The sequence below is a fragment of the Hordeum vulgare genome, chromosome 6H (genome assembly GCF_904849725.1).
Source record: "Hordeum vulgare subsp. vulgare chromosome 6H, MorexV3_pseudomolecules_assembly, whole genome shotgun sequence".
NCBI lineage: Eukaryota > Viridiplantae > Streptophyta > Magnoliopsida > Poales > Poaceae > Hordeum > Hordeum vulgare.
The window spans coordinates 33387041-33402085 of record NC_058523.1 but is presented as its reverse complement, the minus strand read 5'-3'; positions in this window follow the sequence as shown (position 1 = coordinate 33402085).

The window sequence follows — 15045 nt, the reverse complement described above, 5'->3', positions numbered from 1 at the left end:
TGTTACATGTATATATGTACTTTTATTTGGTGCATCAACATTTAACCGCAAACACGGAATCGGAGAAACACTTAACCGCAAACACGGAATCGGTGTTTCCGGATACGTGTTTCCGATTACGTGTTCGTAAAAAACGGAACACGGACACACGGAATCGGAAACACGGAATCGGAAAGACGTAAACGGAAATACGGAACTGGAAACACGTAAACGAAAACCCTGAAAATACGGAACACGAAAACACCGAAATACGGAATCGGAAACCCTGAAAAGAAAAGGAAAAAAAAATAGAAAAAAAATGGCATTAGGACCGGTTGGTGTTACCAACCGGTCCTAAAGGTCCTCCGCCTGCGCGCACTTTTCGGCGCCCACGTGGAGGCCTTTAGCACCGGTTTGTAAGAGACCGGTGCTAAAGTGGGGGGCCTTTAGTCCCGGATACGTAGCACCGGATGTGTATCCGGGTCCAAAGGCCCTTACCAACCGGTTCTAATACCCCTTTCTCCACTAGTGAACCTTTCACCACCGGCTCGACACCACCGGCTGTACAAGTGCAACGTCGTGCTGGAGCTGCAACGGGTCCCTGTCCATGTAGCGGCTGATGGAGTCCGTCAGCGGCTGGGCTCCATAGCTGCACGGGCGTCGCCACCTGCCGCAAGGTGCGATGGTAGGATCTGCTGGGCGTCGCTCCCTCGTGGTGAATTAGAATACAGTTCAGTTAGCTTTTTTTGTGGGGAATCTATTCTATAGATTTAACAAGCTAGGTTCATATTTCAATGATACACAGAAAAGGCGTAAACAGCATAACATCGTGCAAGGTATAAGATATTCATAACCAGAAAATAAGTAAATGACGCCAACACGAAGATGAAATTATGTGTTCATTATATTACTTTGTCTAACAAGAAGATTACGCTGCACAAAGACAAAAACGTACATGTCACAATCAGTGCATAGGATTTTAGAATGGTATATGGCATGAAGAGGGAATAATATAACCTCAAAAGTAATCTGTAGGCTGTTAAGTAAGAGATACTGCAAAAACATGTAGAGCAATTTACAGGGAAAATGTAGACTAGACAGTACAAACCGAACAACATTCGCTCAAAACTGTATACGGTGTAGCATTTCAAAACAACACATGATAATCAAGGACCCTCTAATTTCTACCCATTCCACTATCACAGTCACAGATCCTCTAGAATAATCCTTTCATAATAGCATCTAATCACGGTTCAATCGCTAGCTAAACACTAGCCATTGCAAAATCTACGAGGGTTAGGGTTGCATTATTACCTTTTGATGGAGGGGTCGAGCCACTCGTACCAGCGGACCTTGCACCGCTTGGCGGACTTGCTGACGAGCAGCGAGGAGATGCGCGCCCACTGGTTCTTGCCGTACTTCATGACGGCCGCCTTGAACACCCCGCCCTCGATCATGATCCTCATCTTGCCTCACCCACTTGCCGCCTCTCCCGGCCTCCTAGATCCCTTCTCCTCCGCAGAGGGCCTCCGGGGTTCCGCTTCCGCCACGCCCCCCGCCGGGCGGCTCCGACGCGACCTGGTCCCTCCTAGGGTTTGAGGGGAACAGGTCTAGGGCTTGGAAGGTGGAGGAGGGGTAGCGCTGACAGAGGGGTGTGCGGCGCTACTTGGTGGTCGGCCCTGGTGGCCACGTCCTCGCCAAAGATAAAGCGGATGGCATCGTCCTCCCGGAACGCCAGTGCGTCCTCAGCGTCCATCTAGGAAGAAGGGAATCTGAGCGCAAAATCTGGCTGTGGGAGGAAGTGGGGGTGGAAAATGGATGGTGAATAGTAGATCCGTTGGTACCTATGCGAATGCCAGAATCACAACGAGGAAGAGGTGTTAGGCGGCCCGGGTGGCAGCAAATCAGGCCGAGGGGCGAATCCACCGGCCTGGTCTTCTGCCGCGGCAAGACGGTACGAGATCCGAGCCTCGCGACTGTGGTGCGTGCGGCTGGGGGTCCGTGGGCGCCCCCGCGTGCGGCGGTGCGGAGGGAGGGTGGCGGGGGAGAGGGTGGGAGGGCTCGCTGGGGTCGCGGCGGCGGCGCCGCCTGGACTGGGGAGGAGGGAGCGAGCGGAGTGTGTGTGCGGGAGGAGGGAGGGGTCTGAGCTAGGGTTTGGGCTGCGGGTAGGGTTATCTTTTCAATTTTTTGTGTAGATACATGGAAGGATGGATATGAGATGGTGAGATAGATGGATGGATGGGCGCCATGTCATCGATCCGTGAGAAGAGTTCTGATTGGTTCAAAAAATCAATGATTTAAAATAGTTTCCAAGTATTAAAAATCGAGGAATTTTCTGAAGCATCTATCAAAAATATTTTGTAAAAGGGCATCACACAAATTTTCACTAGAGTTAGACCACATTTTATGGATGAGGACCAATTTATATGCATTTCTCATCTTTCTAGCTATTTTTAATCATTTTTCGAGTGGTAAAAACGGTTTTTTGTGAAAAACCTACCAAATATTTGTTGCAAAATTGGACTCCATCAATTTTCTAAAATAATAGTACATATTTAATATACAATTGACCAAATGGTTGCGTGTCAAAAGCTTTTATAAAGGTAATCAAATAAATATAAATAACACTTCCTTCACAAAGTGATATTCTGAATAGAATAGGAAAATGAATATTTCTGAATCATTTTTTAACTATGGAAGGAAGGGTTTTCACATATTTGAGGAATATAGGATCCAAAGTATTTATGAGAATTTTTCGAGAATTTTTGGAATGACAGAATAATAGGTTGCTTCACAAACTAGGCGGGTTTGGCGCGTGACATAGAATGGACCCACGAGTGACATGTCAACATAGTTAGAACATGTTACGACATTTTTATAATCGTCATAAAAGTTATGACGATCTCATCTTATGCGGTTACGACGTTTTTGACTCACATCGTCGTAATTTATATGTAGATTTGATCACCTCAAACGGTTTACGACAATCTCGGATGAAATCGTCATAGATTTATGACGAATTCATCAACGACGTCTTAAAAAACATCATGTATGAGCATATTTCTTGTAGTGGGTGGTCCCGGTGGTCCCGGTACGTTACCGGTGATGCCCGAAACACTTCCGGTATCCGAAACCATCCGTCCTATATATCAATCTTTACCTCCGGACCATTCCGGAGCTCCTCGTGACGTCCGAGATCTCATCCGGGACTCCGAACAACTTTCGGTAACCTCGTATAACAATTCCCTATAACCCTAGCGTCATCGAACCTTAAGTGTGTAGACCCTACGGGTTCGGGAGACAGGCAGACATGACCGAGACGCCTCTCCGACCAATAACCATCAGCGGGGTCTGGATACCCATGGTGGCTCCCACTTGCTCCACGATGATCTCATCGGATGAACCACGATGTCAAGGATTCAATCAATCCCGTATACGATTCCCTTTGTCTGTCGGTACAGAACATGCCCGAGATTCGATCGTCGGTATACCTATACCTTGTTCAATCTTGTTACCGGTAAGTCTCTTTACTCGTTCCGTATCACGTCATCGTGTGACTAACTCCTTAGTCACATTGAGCTCATGATGATGTTCTACCGAGTGGGCCCAGAGATACCTCTCCGTTACACGGAGTGACAAATCCCGATCTCGATTCGTACCAACCCAACAGACACTTTCGGAGGTACCCGTAGTGCACCTTTATAGTCACCCAGTTACGTTGTGACGTTTGATACACCCAAAGCACTCCTACGGTATCCGGGAGTTGCACAATCTCACGGTCGAAGGAAAAGATATTTGACATTAGAAAAGCTTTAGCATACGAACAATAGGATCTGGTTCTATGCTTAGGATTGGGTCTTGTCCATCACATCATTCTCCCAATGATGTGATCCCGTTACCAATGACATCTAATGCCCATGATCAGGAAACCATGATCATCTATTGACTAACGAGCTAGCCAACTAGAGGCTTGCTAGGGACACATTGTGATCTATTTATTCACACATGTATTACTGTTTCCTGTTAATACAATTATAGCATGAACAATAGACGATTATCATGAACAAGGAAATATGATAATAACCATTTTATTATTGCCTCTAGGGCATATTTCCAACAAGTAGACAGGGCGCTGCACTGGCAGGGCCTTGCCTTCCTCTTTGCGCTGAACTACCAACACTACGCTGACCACACGAGTGGTCGCCGTGATGTATATGAGTATGGGTTCCCTTTCAGATGGGGCTGCCAAGATTGGCAGGCTCGAGATTACCCGCTTGAGGTCGCGGAAGGCTTCGTCCGCCTGGTCGTTCCACTCAAACTTCGTCTTCTTCTTCATGAGCTGGTAGAGTGGAAGGGCCTTCTCGCCAAGCCGGCTGACGAACCGGCTGAGGGATGCGAAGCAACCAGCGAACTTTTGGACGTCGAGGATCCGAGCCGGCCGCACCATCCGCTCGATGGTGCTAATCTTCTCAGGGTTCGCTTCGATGCCGCGGGCGGATACGGAGAACCCCAAGAGTTTGCCGCCTGGGACCCCGAAGACGCACTTCTCAGGGTTGAGCCGGATCTTGTATTCGCGCAGATTGGCGAATGTCTCCCGCAGGTCATCGAGGAGGCTGAAGTGCTGCTTCGTCTTGACGACGATATCATCCACATAGACGTGGATGTTTCTGTCAATCTGTGGCAGTAGGCACTGCTGCATGCAGCGTTGGAACATCGCACCTGCATTCTTTAGACCGAACGTCATGATGGTGTAGCAGTAGGCCCCGAAGGGCGTGATGAAGGAGGTCTTCAGGCGATCAGCTCGGTCCAGCTTGATTTGATGGTAGCCCGAATAAGCATCCAGAAACGACAGCAGTTCGCAGCCTACAGTGTAGTCGATCACTTGATCTATCGTAGGCAACGCGAAAGGGTCTTTCAGACAAGCCATATTCAGGCTAGTGTAGTCGATACACATTCGCCATGTGTTGTTCTTCTTTAGCACCAGGACTGGGTTCGCCAGCCAGTCCGGGTGGAAAACCTCCATGATGAAGCCGGCTGCAAGGAGCCGGGTGATCTCTTCTCCAATTGTGCGCCGCTTCCCCTCGGCGAAGCGGCGCAAAGGTTGTTTCACCGGCTTTGCATCCGATCACACGTGAAGTTTGTGCTCGGCGTACTTCCTCGGAACACCCGGCATGTCCTTGGGGGACCATGCAAAGATGTCCCGATTCTCACCGAGGAAGTTGACAAGCTCGCCTTCCTATTTGGGGCTGAGGCCAGCCCCGATGGTGATGCACTGCTTCGGGTTGGCAGGGTCGAGTGGGACCTGCTTGGTCTCTTTAGCCGGCTTGAAAGAGCCCTAGCCGGCCGATTGGGACGGAGGAGAAGGAATCGTCGGCTGCTCGGTAGCCTGGGCCACAAGCCGGTCGATCTGCCGCTTCTCCTCAGCAATCACCAAGGCGTCCGCGAGGTGGCTGCTATTTGGGCACACTCGAGCTACTTCTTGTAGTCGCCAACAACAGTGATGATTCCCTTGGGACCCGGCATCTTCATCTTCACGTAGGCGTAATGCGGAATAGCCATGAACTTGGCCAGAGCCGGTCTCCCCAGCAGCGCGTGATATGGGCTACTGAGGTCCACTACCTCGAACCATATGGACTCTCGGCGGAAGTGGGCCTTGTCGCTGAAGAGGACGTCCAGCTGGATCTTGCCGATGGGCGAGCATGACTGCCCATGCACGATGCCATGGAAGTCAGTGCTGGTTGGCAGGACGTCCGTCTCCTTGAGCCCGAGCTTGGAGAGAGTGTCGAGGTAGAGGATGTTGATGTTGCTGCCGTCATCGACCAGCACCCGGGAGAATCGGCAGGTGAGCCTTTTGGAGGCGAAGGTGGGGTCGAGGACGAGTGCGTATGACCCCGGGTTGGGCATCACCGTAGGATGGTCCACCCGGGTCCATGTGATTGGTTTCTCAGACCAATGCATGTACTGGGGAACCGGGGGGACACTGGCGTTTACCTCGCGCCGTCTTTGGTGCAGGCTGTGCTTGTCATCGCCTTCGCTGGTGAAGACGACGAACTCTCCGTCTTGATAAGGATAGTCGTCAGGGTGAGGACCGTCATCGCGAGGCGGTGGCGGCGGAAGCGGAGCGCGATTGGGAGCCGGTGCATGTGGCGATTGCGCACTCGGAGGAGCCGGCATGACCTCCCCTTGCGAGAGCCGGCGTGCGACGCTGCACTGTCGAATGGTACGGGTAGACGGCGTCGCCCCAGAATGTATCTTGCAGGGGGCGTCAAGCAGCTGCTCGAGAGACTGCTTGGGCAACTAGTTGGGGTTTCCCTGATTGTGACGCTTTCGTGGAGGGCCGGCTTGAGAAGCCGACGCCTCGCCCTCCACATTGGCCACTAGCTTGTTGTTGGAGCGGGGATCCATCTGATCCGCCTTGCACTTGTAGTTATTCTGGCCGCCTCGGTTGTCCCTAGCCGGCTTGGGAGTAGCCGGCGCCGGCACAACCTTGTCCAACGCGGTCACCTTGATGCGCACTGCGGAGTCGGCCGTGGCGTACTTGTCCGCCTTGGCCATGAGCACCGCCAAAGAGGTGGGCTCGGCGCACATGAGCTTGTGCATGAGAAGGGTGCCGTCTCGGCATCCGTTGATGAAGAACTGGATGGCTTGTACCTCATGCACCCCCTCGCAGGAGTTGCGGAGCTCAGTCCACCGGGTGACGTAGTCGCGATGGGGTTCGTCGGCCTTTTGGACGCACATGGTCAACTCGCGGGGCCGGCCAGGGCGCTTGTATGTGCTAGTGAAGTTGCGGACGAACGCCTCCTCGAAATCCACCCAGGAGTTGACGCTGCCGGCCGGGAGGCTGTTAAGCCAAGTCCGGGCCGAGCCGGCCAGCATGAGTGGCACGTAGCGAACCGCTACGCGCTTGTTGCCCTTGGTGATGCCTACGGCCGTGGTGTAGTCGATCAGCCAGTCTTCTGGCTTGGCCATGCAGTTGTACTTCAGCGTATCCCGAGGCAAGGTGAAACCTCACGGGAATGGCTCCCCTCGTATCCGGGGGCCGAAGCATGTCGGACTGACGGGTCCGTCTTCCTCTAGGAGGGCCGAATGGGCCAGGGCGATTATACGCCGGCGAGCGTCCCACTCATCCTGGGTGGCGGGGGCGCCAACCCCGGTGGCGAGAGGGGAGACGCCTCGGGAGCTAGAGGCGTGAGTTCTTCGCGGGGGAAGATCCCCGTACTCCGAATCGCCCTCGTCGCCCCCGCGACGTAAGCCCCAAGTGTGCTCGCTCTGGCGCTGCAAGCGCCGGTCTTGGCTTCCCTCGCCCCTCCAGCCGGAAGGGCGAGGCGAGGAAGATCCTTCGGCGTGGTGCTGGCCGCTAGGGTTGCGGCGGCCCCCGAGTTTGGTCCTGGGGACTACGATTGAGCCTGACAAGGGTCAATCCGAGCGTGTTGCTGGTTGGCGGCGTCAAGGAGATCCTTGACACGCTTCTCCTGGAAGGCGCGCTCCTCGCCTTCCAGGTTTGCCATCTCCTCCATGGCTGCATGCGCCGCTCGCATGTTGGCCGCACGAGTCCCGTAGGTGGGCAGATCACCGCCTAGAAGTTCGGCGATGAACCGCCAACGGCTGCGGACCGATCCAAGCCGACTAGGGGCCTCGGAAATCGGAGTGACACCGTACGTGGAGTTATACTCGCGATGCGTAGCCTCCAACCGAAGTTTTGCCGAGGCCACGGCGATGCCCTCCTCCAAGATACGCTTGCGAGCCTCGTCCAGCGAGACCCAGCGTTAGTAGGGTCGGCGGAAGCGGTGACCGGTGTCTTCAGGCCGGCGATGGCGTCCCGGGAGCCGTGCTGGTGCCAGCGCCGATAACCATCACCTCCACGGTGTTGGAGACGGCATCAACGTGGTATGGGGTAAAGAACCCTACCGACAGTGGAGGGTCGTCGAAGATGAGGACGTTACTCGGGTAAACATCGTGGGCAGGCATCTCAGCGATAGAGAGCCTGCTGAAGCTGGCGCAGAGCGCCTCAACGTCGTAGTCCTCGCCGAAGTAGCGCGGGCCGTCGTTGAGACGAAGGTCGCTGAAGAGGACGCTGAGGTTCTCCATGGCGGCGACAACGACGCTAGGGAGCGCCTCGTCATCAGAATCTTCGTCTGAATCCGCATGGCGGACGGGGACGTCGATCATCATGGGCGTTGCCTCGTCGAAAGTAGGCTCCACGGGCAGGCAGACTGATCCGGACGCCATGCATCCGGTGGTGTAGGTGCGGGGCCCCGCCCAACGCGTAAATCCAGCCGATGTCGCGATCGGCCCTACGGTGGGCGTCAAATGTCGGTGAATACTCACAACATATGCCATAGGTAGGCTAAAGTCAGTGAGAACCGAAGGGACAAAGGTGGGCGCTGGGAACGAGGTTGGTACACGCATGGGACGCACGATGTACCCAGGTTCAGGGCTCTCCGTAGAGATAATACCCCTAATCCTGCTTGTGTGTTTGATGTATGGGAACAGAGTACAATGTCGCTCCTGGAGTTGTGTTGGGAGGAGGAAGAGGAGAGCAGCCGGCTCATCTGTACCTCTCTCTCTCTATGGATGGTGAGTGTGTAGTGTAGAATGACTGGTGAATGATTGGCCCCTCTGCATGGGGGGCGACCGGGGGGTTTTATAGACGAACCCGCCGGCCTACAATATGGATAAAGGGTACAGGCGTGGGACCCGGCTGGCTGCTTCGCCGGCTGGCTAGGGGCCCACAAGGGTCTTGTCTTGTCGATGAGGGGCCCGCTGGCTCCATGGTCTCGATTGCCTGTGGGATCCGCCGGCTGGCCAATGGGGCTCCCGCGTAAGGTTGACGCTGAGCACGCGATGTACGTCAAGCGTCGCCCCACGAGATTCTTCATGGGCAGGCAGTACGACCGCCTCCACTGCTCCCCACGCCGAGTGCAGTAATGGAGTGGGAGTGTGACGGTCCGACACTATGCTAGGTGATGGATCAGAGCCGGGGTAGGTCAGCCACGTGGCCGCCGACGCTCGTACCTGCCGGGCGCCCTGATCCGTACCTTTGCTGACGCGTAGCTACCTTTAATCGTGAGGTCTCTTCCTGACCTACGATCTGATGTGACTTGTGATCCTCGGCCGGCTAGCCTTCTTGGTCAGCCGGCTTGAGGGTGGCCGCCTCCTCCTCAGTCCGGCTGGCGGGACCAGGTCGGCACTGAAGGGGAGGCCGCCTGGATTCTAGCCGGCAGGGGCTGCCTGGCTGGCCAGACAGGTGGTCGCCTCGTCTTCCAGCCGGCAGGTGATGCCTAGCCGGTCAGAAGACTTGGGCCTTGGGAATCTCCATACCTTCATGTCCATTGGGCCGGAAATGAAGGAACAGGCTTGATGAGCCTACCTCGGGGTTATCCTCCCGACAGTTGTCCTCATAGGGCAATACTAAATGAAATCTGACCACATGGTTAATGGCAACAGCCATCCATGCACACATCCGAAGTTTGAATCTTCCTACTTCCAAATTAATACGTTCTTCCTTTTTTTTGCGTTTGATGTCCGAGAGTAGGTTGCTGAGCGTCACGGAGTCTTCGAAGTGGACGGCGAACTAGGCCTGATAGGGCAACCAATCCCAGCCCATTGTCTCAAACAACAAAAAATCCCGGTCATCCTTTGCAATCTCCATTTGGCAAAGAGTTAAATGCAAGCGCGGTCCTAATTCTTTTCTCAAAGTGTCACTTGGGTCCTAATTCTTTCAAAATGCATATCTGAGTCCCATATCTTTTTAAGTTGTTCATCCGAGGTCCTAATCTCGTCTGACCGCCGCTGACCAGTGCCACATCGACACCAGAGGGCCCGGGCGGGAGTTTTCCCGTGCGTGGCGGTTGGGCTTATATGCAATTTGGCCCCTGATTAATGCCTCGTTCCCATTCCCCCGTCCCTAGGTCTGCTCCACCCCGCCGCCGCCCAGCGCCATGTCCGCTGCCGCTAGCTCCTCTGCGGTGAAGCGCCACGGGAGGAAGATGCTTGGTCCATCGCCGGCATCCATGGCCTTAGCAGCGCCGTATCCACCGCTGGCATCTTCACCGAGGACAGTAGCTCATTTGGTGCAGCCGCCGGCGGGGATGCTACCGTGGGTACCTTGCCCTAGACGCGGCATTCGGTCTACAATTCGTCTTGTGTCAAAATCGGAGACAAATCCTGGCAGGATTTTCTACAAGTGCCCCAATCATCATGTAAGATTTTATACAAGTGCCCCAATCGATTTGATGTTTCTGTGTTCGACATGTTCCTGTGTTATTTGTTGGCTGAATTTTCTTACTCAATTTGTGTCAGATTCCACCAAATCCTTGCCAACATTATTACTGGGAAGATGGACCAGACAACTATTTTGATTTTTTGGTGAGAGGTGGGTACATCAGCCATGGATTGAGCAGTTTTGATTCGGCTGGTGTCATTGCAAGTGAAGAGATAGAAGTGCAAGAGGAATGTGCAGGAGCAATGCAGAGCACTGTTGAGACTGTGGTGAATGCGGATGTACTGAAGAAGATGAATGAGCTTATTTTTCTTTGTAAGAGTATTCTCAGTGCACTTGTTGTTTTGATTGCAGTAGTGGTGTATGTAGGTTTTAAGAAGTGATGTGGTAGTGATGTATCCAGTGTTGATGTATGCACTGTTGATTTATCCAGATCTTGATCATGTACTGTGGTAATGAATTTGAAGTAAAATTTGGCAGCATTTTGTTTGTTTTCCTGTACTGTGCCAGCATTTTTTCAATAGCATTGAGAACACAAATAAACAGTAATTGAACTTAGAAGTAGTTTCAAAGATAGATTATAGGAAATAGCATTACATTTCCATGGGAGTACTCTTATCCATGGTTTGTGTGAAATCCAAAGGCACATCCCAGCATCAGGTTTCATTACAAACCATCTTGTTTCCTAACCAAAATAAGAGAACATCCTACACTGCTTCTTTCCAGAATATGTCCAAGTTTGCTTCTATCCAAAATATGTCCAAAATGTGCCACCTTTGTAGCTCTTCACTTCTTAGTTCATGGGGCTTTGTTCTCCTTAGTTTTTGTCACTTTCTTCCTTCTCTTCAAGCCCAGTGTTGCAGTAGTTTGCACTCTTGGAGGGGGCAGAGCATCTCTACAGGCTGCAAGGAACTGGCTATCTGGTAGAGGAGCTCGCAATGATGTTTGTGATTGCTGTGTAGCTATCACCTACAATTGAAGCATTTGCAGCACTTAGTAATTATCAGGAAAATACACAGTAGAAGAAAGTAATCAACACTCACTTGGTCTTGCAGAATTTCCATGACAGTAGATGAAGCAAGATCATAAGTCATTGAAGGTGAAACCAAACTGGATGCTCTACTTGAGAGTTGTGGGCATGACTTTTTGTGCATAATAGGAATTGCACTGTATATGCAAACATTTTGAAAAAAAAACACCTTGTAAGTAGGCCTTTTTACTGGCATTTTCTTTCTCTGGCTAGGTGCTGGAAGTGCTGGAAGTGGTTCTGCTTCTTCAGGAAGAATAATATGAATAGGTTTAGGTTCTGCCTGTTCTGCTGCATCTCCAGCTGCTCCATCTCCTGCTCCTTCTGCTGCTGCATCTCCTGCTCCTGCTGCTCCTGGGCCCCTACCAAGTTCAGGGCATTTTCTTTTGTTGTGCCCTGGCTGCTGGCACACACTACAATGCCCCACAATGCCATGTCTACTCATCATAGTACCATTCTCTTCCTCTAGTGGGTTCTTCTTCCTTTTTTTTCCCAGGCCTCCCAACTTGCTTCTCATATTTGGGTGGTGCCATTGGAGGGCCATTAGTTTTAGGCCACACCCTAGGATCACTACATGGCATTATGACGAGCACCTAACAGGGGAGAGATTGGGATTAGGGTTAGGAGCTGTTACCATATCGCGGAGGAGGATCTCCGGGTCGTCGTAGATGTGGCACCATCCTAGCGTCGCCGTCCTCGGACAACCGCCGGCAGCGACCCCCTCTTCTCTCTGGAGCAGAGCCACCGCCGTCAATCCCCTGTTTTCGCCGGAGAGGGAGATGGAGAGGTGTGGGGAAAAGGAAGAGGGACCGCGATAGAAAGTGATTTAGGGTTACAAGTGTTTTCTGCAAATATACACGGCCGGTCGTTACCCCGCCCGGGCCCTCTGGTGTCGACGTGGCACTGGTCAGCGGCGGTCAGACGAGATTAGGACCTCGGATGAACAACTTAAAAAGATATGGGACTCAGATATGCATTTTGAAAGAATTAAGACCCAAGTGACACTTTCAGAAAAGAATTAGGACCGCGCTTGTATTTAACTCTTTGGCAAATGATTCATGCGGTTCAATTTAGACCGGAATTACATAGTTCAGGATGCAAACAGTAGAGATTTCGATTTGAGGATTTGATCCGTCGAACCTCTGTGAGTTCATGGTTAAAAGTGGACTTTTTCCGCATGTGGCACGTTGTGCCGCTTTGTGGGTGGGGTATCGTGCATTTTTGCAAATATCTATGTTGTGTATCTTTCCATTGATAGAATGGTAGAAAGTACAAGTGTCAATCTCCAAGCTACATACACAAGATGGTGTAGTTGAGTGCAGGGGTGAGCAGAGATGGGAGCGGGTGCTCATTCCCAAAGACAAAAGCCTAGATTGCAGGTATGAACAAGTTGAGTCCCTTGCTCCAGTCCTCGCGGCCTTTCCCAATTGCGAGCTTCTTCCGGGATTTGTTTGACGAGCCGCATAGATGAATTTTGTGCCGGCCGACGTCCATCATGCTAGCCGAGGCGATGCGGTGGCACATGCATCCGAAGGGAGCCCACCGGAACTTGCTAATTCTCGAGATGCGTGCCGATGTAGTTGATGACGGCCGCCGTTGGCATGTCCTGGGTGCTCGCTTTTGCTGGGATGGCAGTCATGGTCAGGACAGATGGCGCGGCAGCATGGGCTTGAGCCGGTCGAGTTCACGGGCACCAGGCATTTGAAATTGCAAGGAATGCCTTGTTGTAGGCGAGCCAAGCGTCGAGCGTTGTCGTGCACATGCATACCCAATGAACTAGAATTTTTCCTCCGCTAGCACAATTCAGGCAGCAAGGAAGGACATTCTTGGTTACATCCTTTTTGACTTTATCTGTCGTATATCTTTCCAATGTCACCCAAGCCTAAACTCAAGCACACCAATTTTATCTTGGACAATAAAAAGAAACTTAGCACGCATGGCAACATTATGTGACTTAAAAGGCAGGTCCCCTAGTATATGGCTCATATTTATAGCCAGTGATGGTCTTGAGTAGTTCAAAGTTCCTAACAACCTAACTTTCCAGGCCCCAGAAATCCGAAAGTTTTTGCACCTTCAATCTATTGTCTTCATTCTCGTGTTGTTGCTCTCATAAATGTGAGAGATTGAGATCCTGTCCTTATGAAGCACCTATAATAGCGATACTCAAGGCTACAATTAACTCATAAGGTTTTTTCAATTTAAATCGATTTGGAAGGAACGCCTACCCGCCATCGGATCTAAAATAAGTGTTCTGACCCTTTTCATAGTCCTCCATCCATTAGAGCATCTCCAGCCGTTTGACCCCCAACCCACCCCGGTGAAAGACAATATCATGTAACCGGCCAGCTGCATATCGACTCTGGAGCATGAGCGACTCTTTATCTTTTTTAGTCATTGTTGATTGTCACCTGAGAAAAAGAGTGATGTGACGGGTTAGCAATTTTTGTATGCTGTATTAGGCACGGCAGCAAAATGCAGTACAAAAAACTAAATGCATCGTTTCATGTCAGGAGCACAAAAAATGGCCACACAATGAATGCGGCGCATGACACAGGCATTAGTAAGTTGCTTCCATTGAGTGGATGCTTTTCCTGATGGCATTGTTATGGAAGCATTTTTATAAACGGTTGAAAAAGTGGCCACTGCAGAAGCATCTATGTGTGATGCATTTTAAGATGCAACATGGTTCAATTTTGCTCTTTAATGGAAGCAAGGAATTTTAAAAAAAGAATAGATAACAAATTTGCCGCCAAGTGTGTGTACATGTGACACAGGAAGCATATTGGGATGTATTTGAGATATACATTGCATAGATAGGAAGCACAGGTACCACATATGAAAAATATTCAAAACAAATGCTAGTCCACGAATGAACATATGAAACATTTTGTCTACTAGATGAATTAGACAGCAAATTTCGTTGGAAAATATGAGAAAAATCCCAAATCTGGGACAATGCACAAAAATACAGATTACCTACAAACGGGGATGGGGAGCTCCAGCAAGTGGCGGCCGATGTAATGCGGCAGATTCAATTGACGGGACGTACGCCTTGGCGATGTTGCGGATGGGATGCCTGATCCGCTCGCCGCTGGCGGGGTGGTAGATCCGATGGGGGGCGAGCTGGTGGTGCGTGGCGGGTCGAGCACGGCGGTGAGCTGGATGTGAGAGTAGGCTTCGGTGGACGGTGAGGGTCGCGTCGGTGGCCGGTGGGGGCAGTAGGGTCGGTGGGCTGTAGGGGCAACGACGATGGCTGGTGGCGGTGGAGGAGATGCCGCTGCATGCGACGAAGGCGAGGTGGCAAACAGAGGAGGGGGCAGAGCACGGCGAGGGGTGGTGGCTGTGAGGACGCTCCGGCGGACGGTCCGGTGGACGGTGAGGGTGGCGTTCGTGGCCGATGGGGGCAGCGGGGTCGGTGCCTGTAGTGGCAGCGGCGTTGGTTGGTGGCGGTGGACGGGATGCCGCTGCAGGCGACAATGGCGAGGTGGGGAAATAGGGGAGGGAACAAACACGGGCGGGGTTGTGGGGCGTTAATTGGAGTGGATTACGCGCGGGATTTACGGGATACGGTTTTAGTTTCTAAATCGCAGATGAATCTGAAGCGTCGGGATTCTTCTAGATCGACGCGAGTAGATGGGTTTGACGATGGCATCGTTCCAGACTATGGATACTAAGTGTTTTCTAATGCATCCTATGTCATGTGAGTTTTTTTTCCGCCTATAGCATGCGCTCAGGAAGCTCAGTTAGTGTAGCTGCACTAATAAGTATTTGGAATAAAAAGGTATCCACCTTCTCATGTTGCCTCATCCAGTGTCGT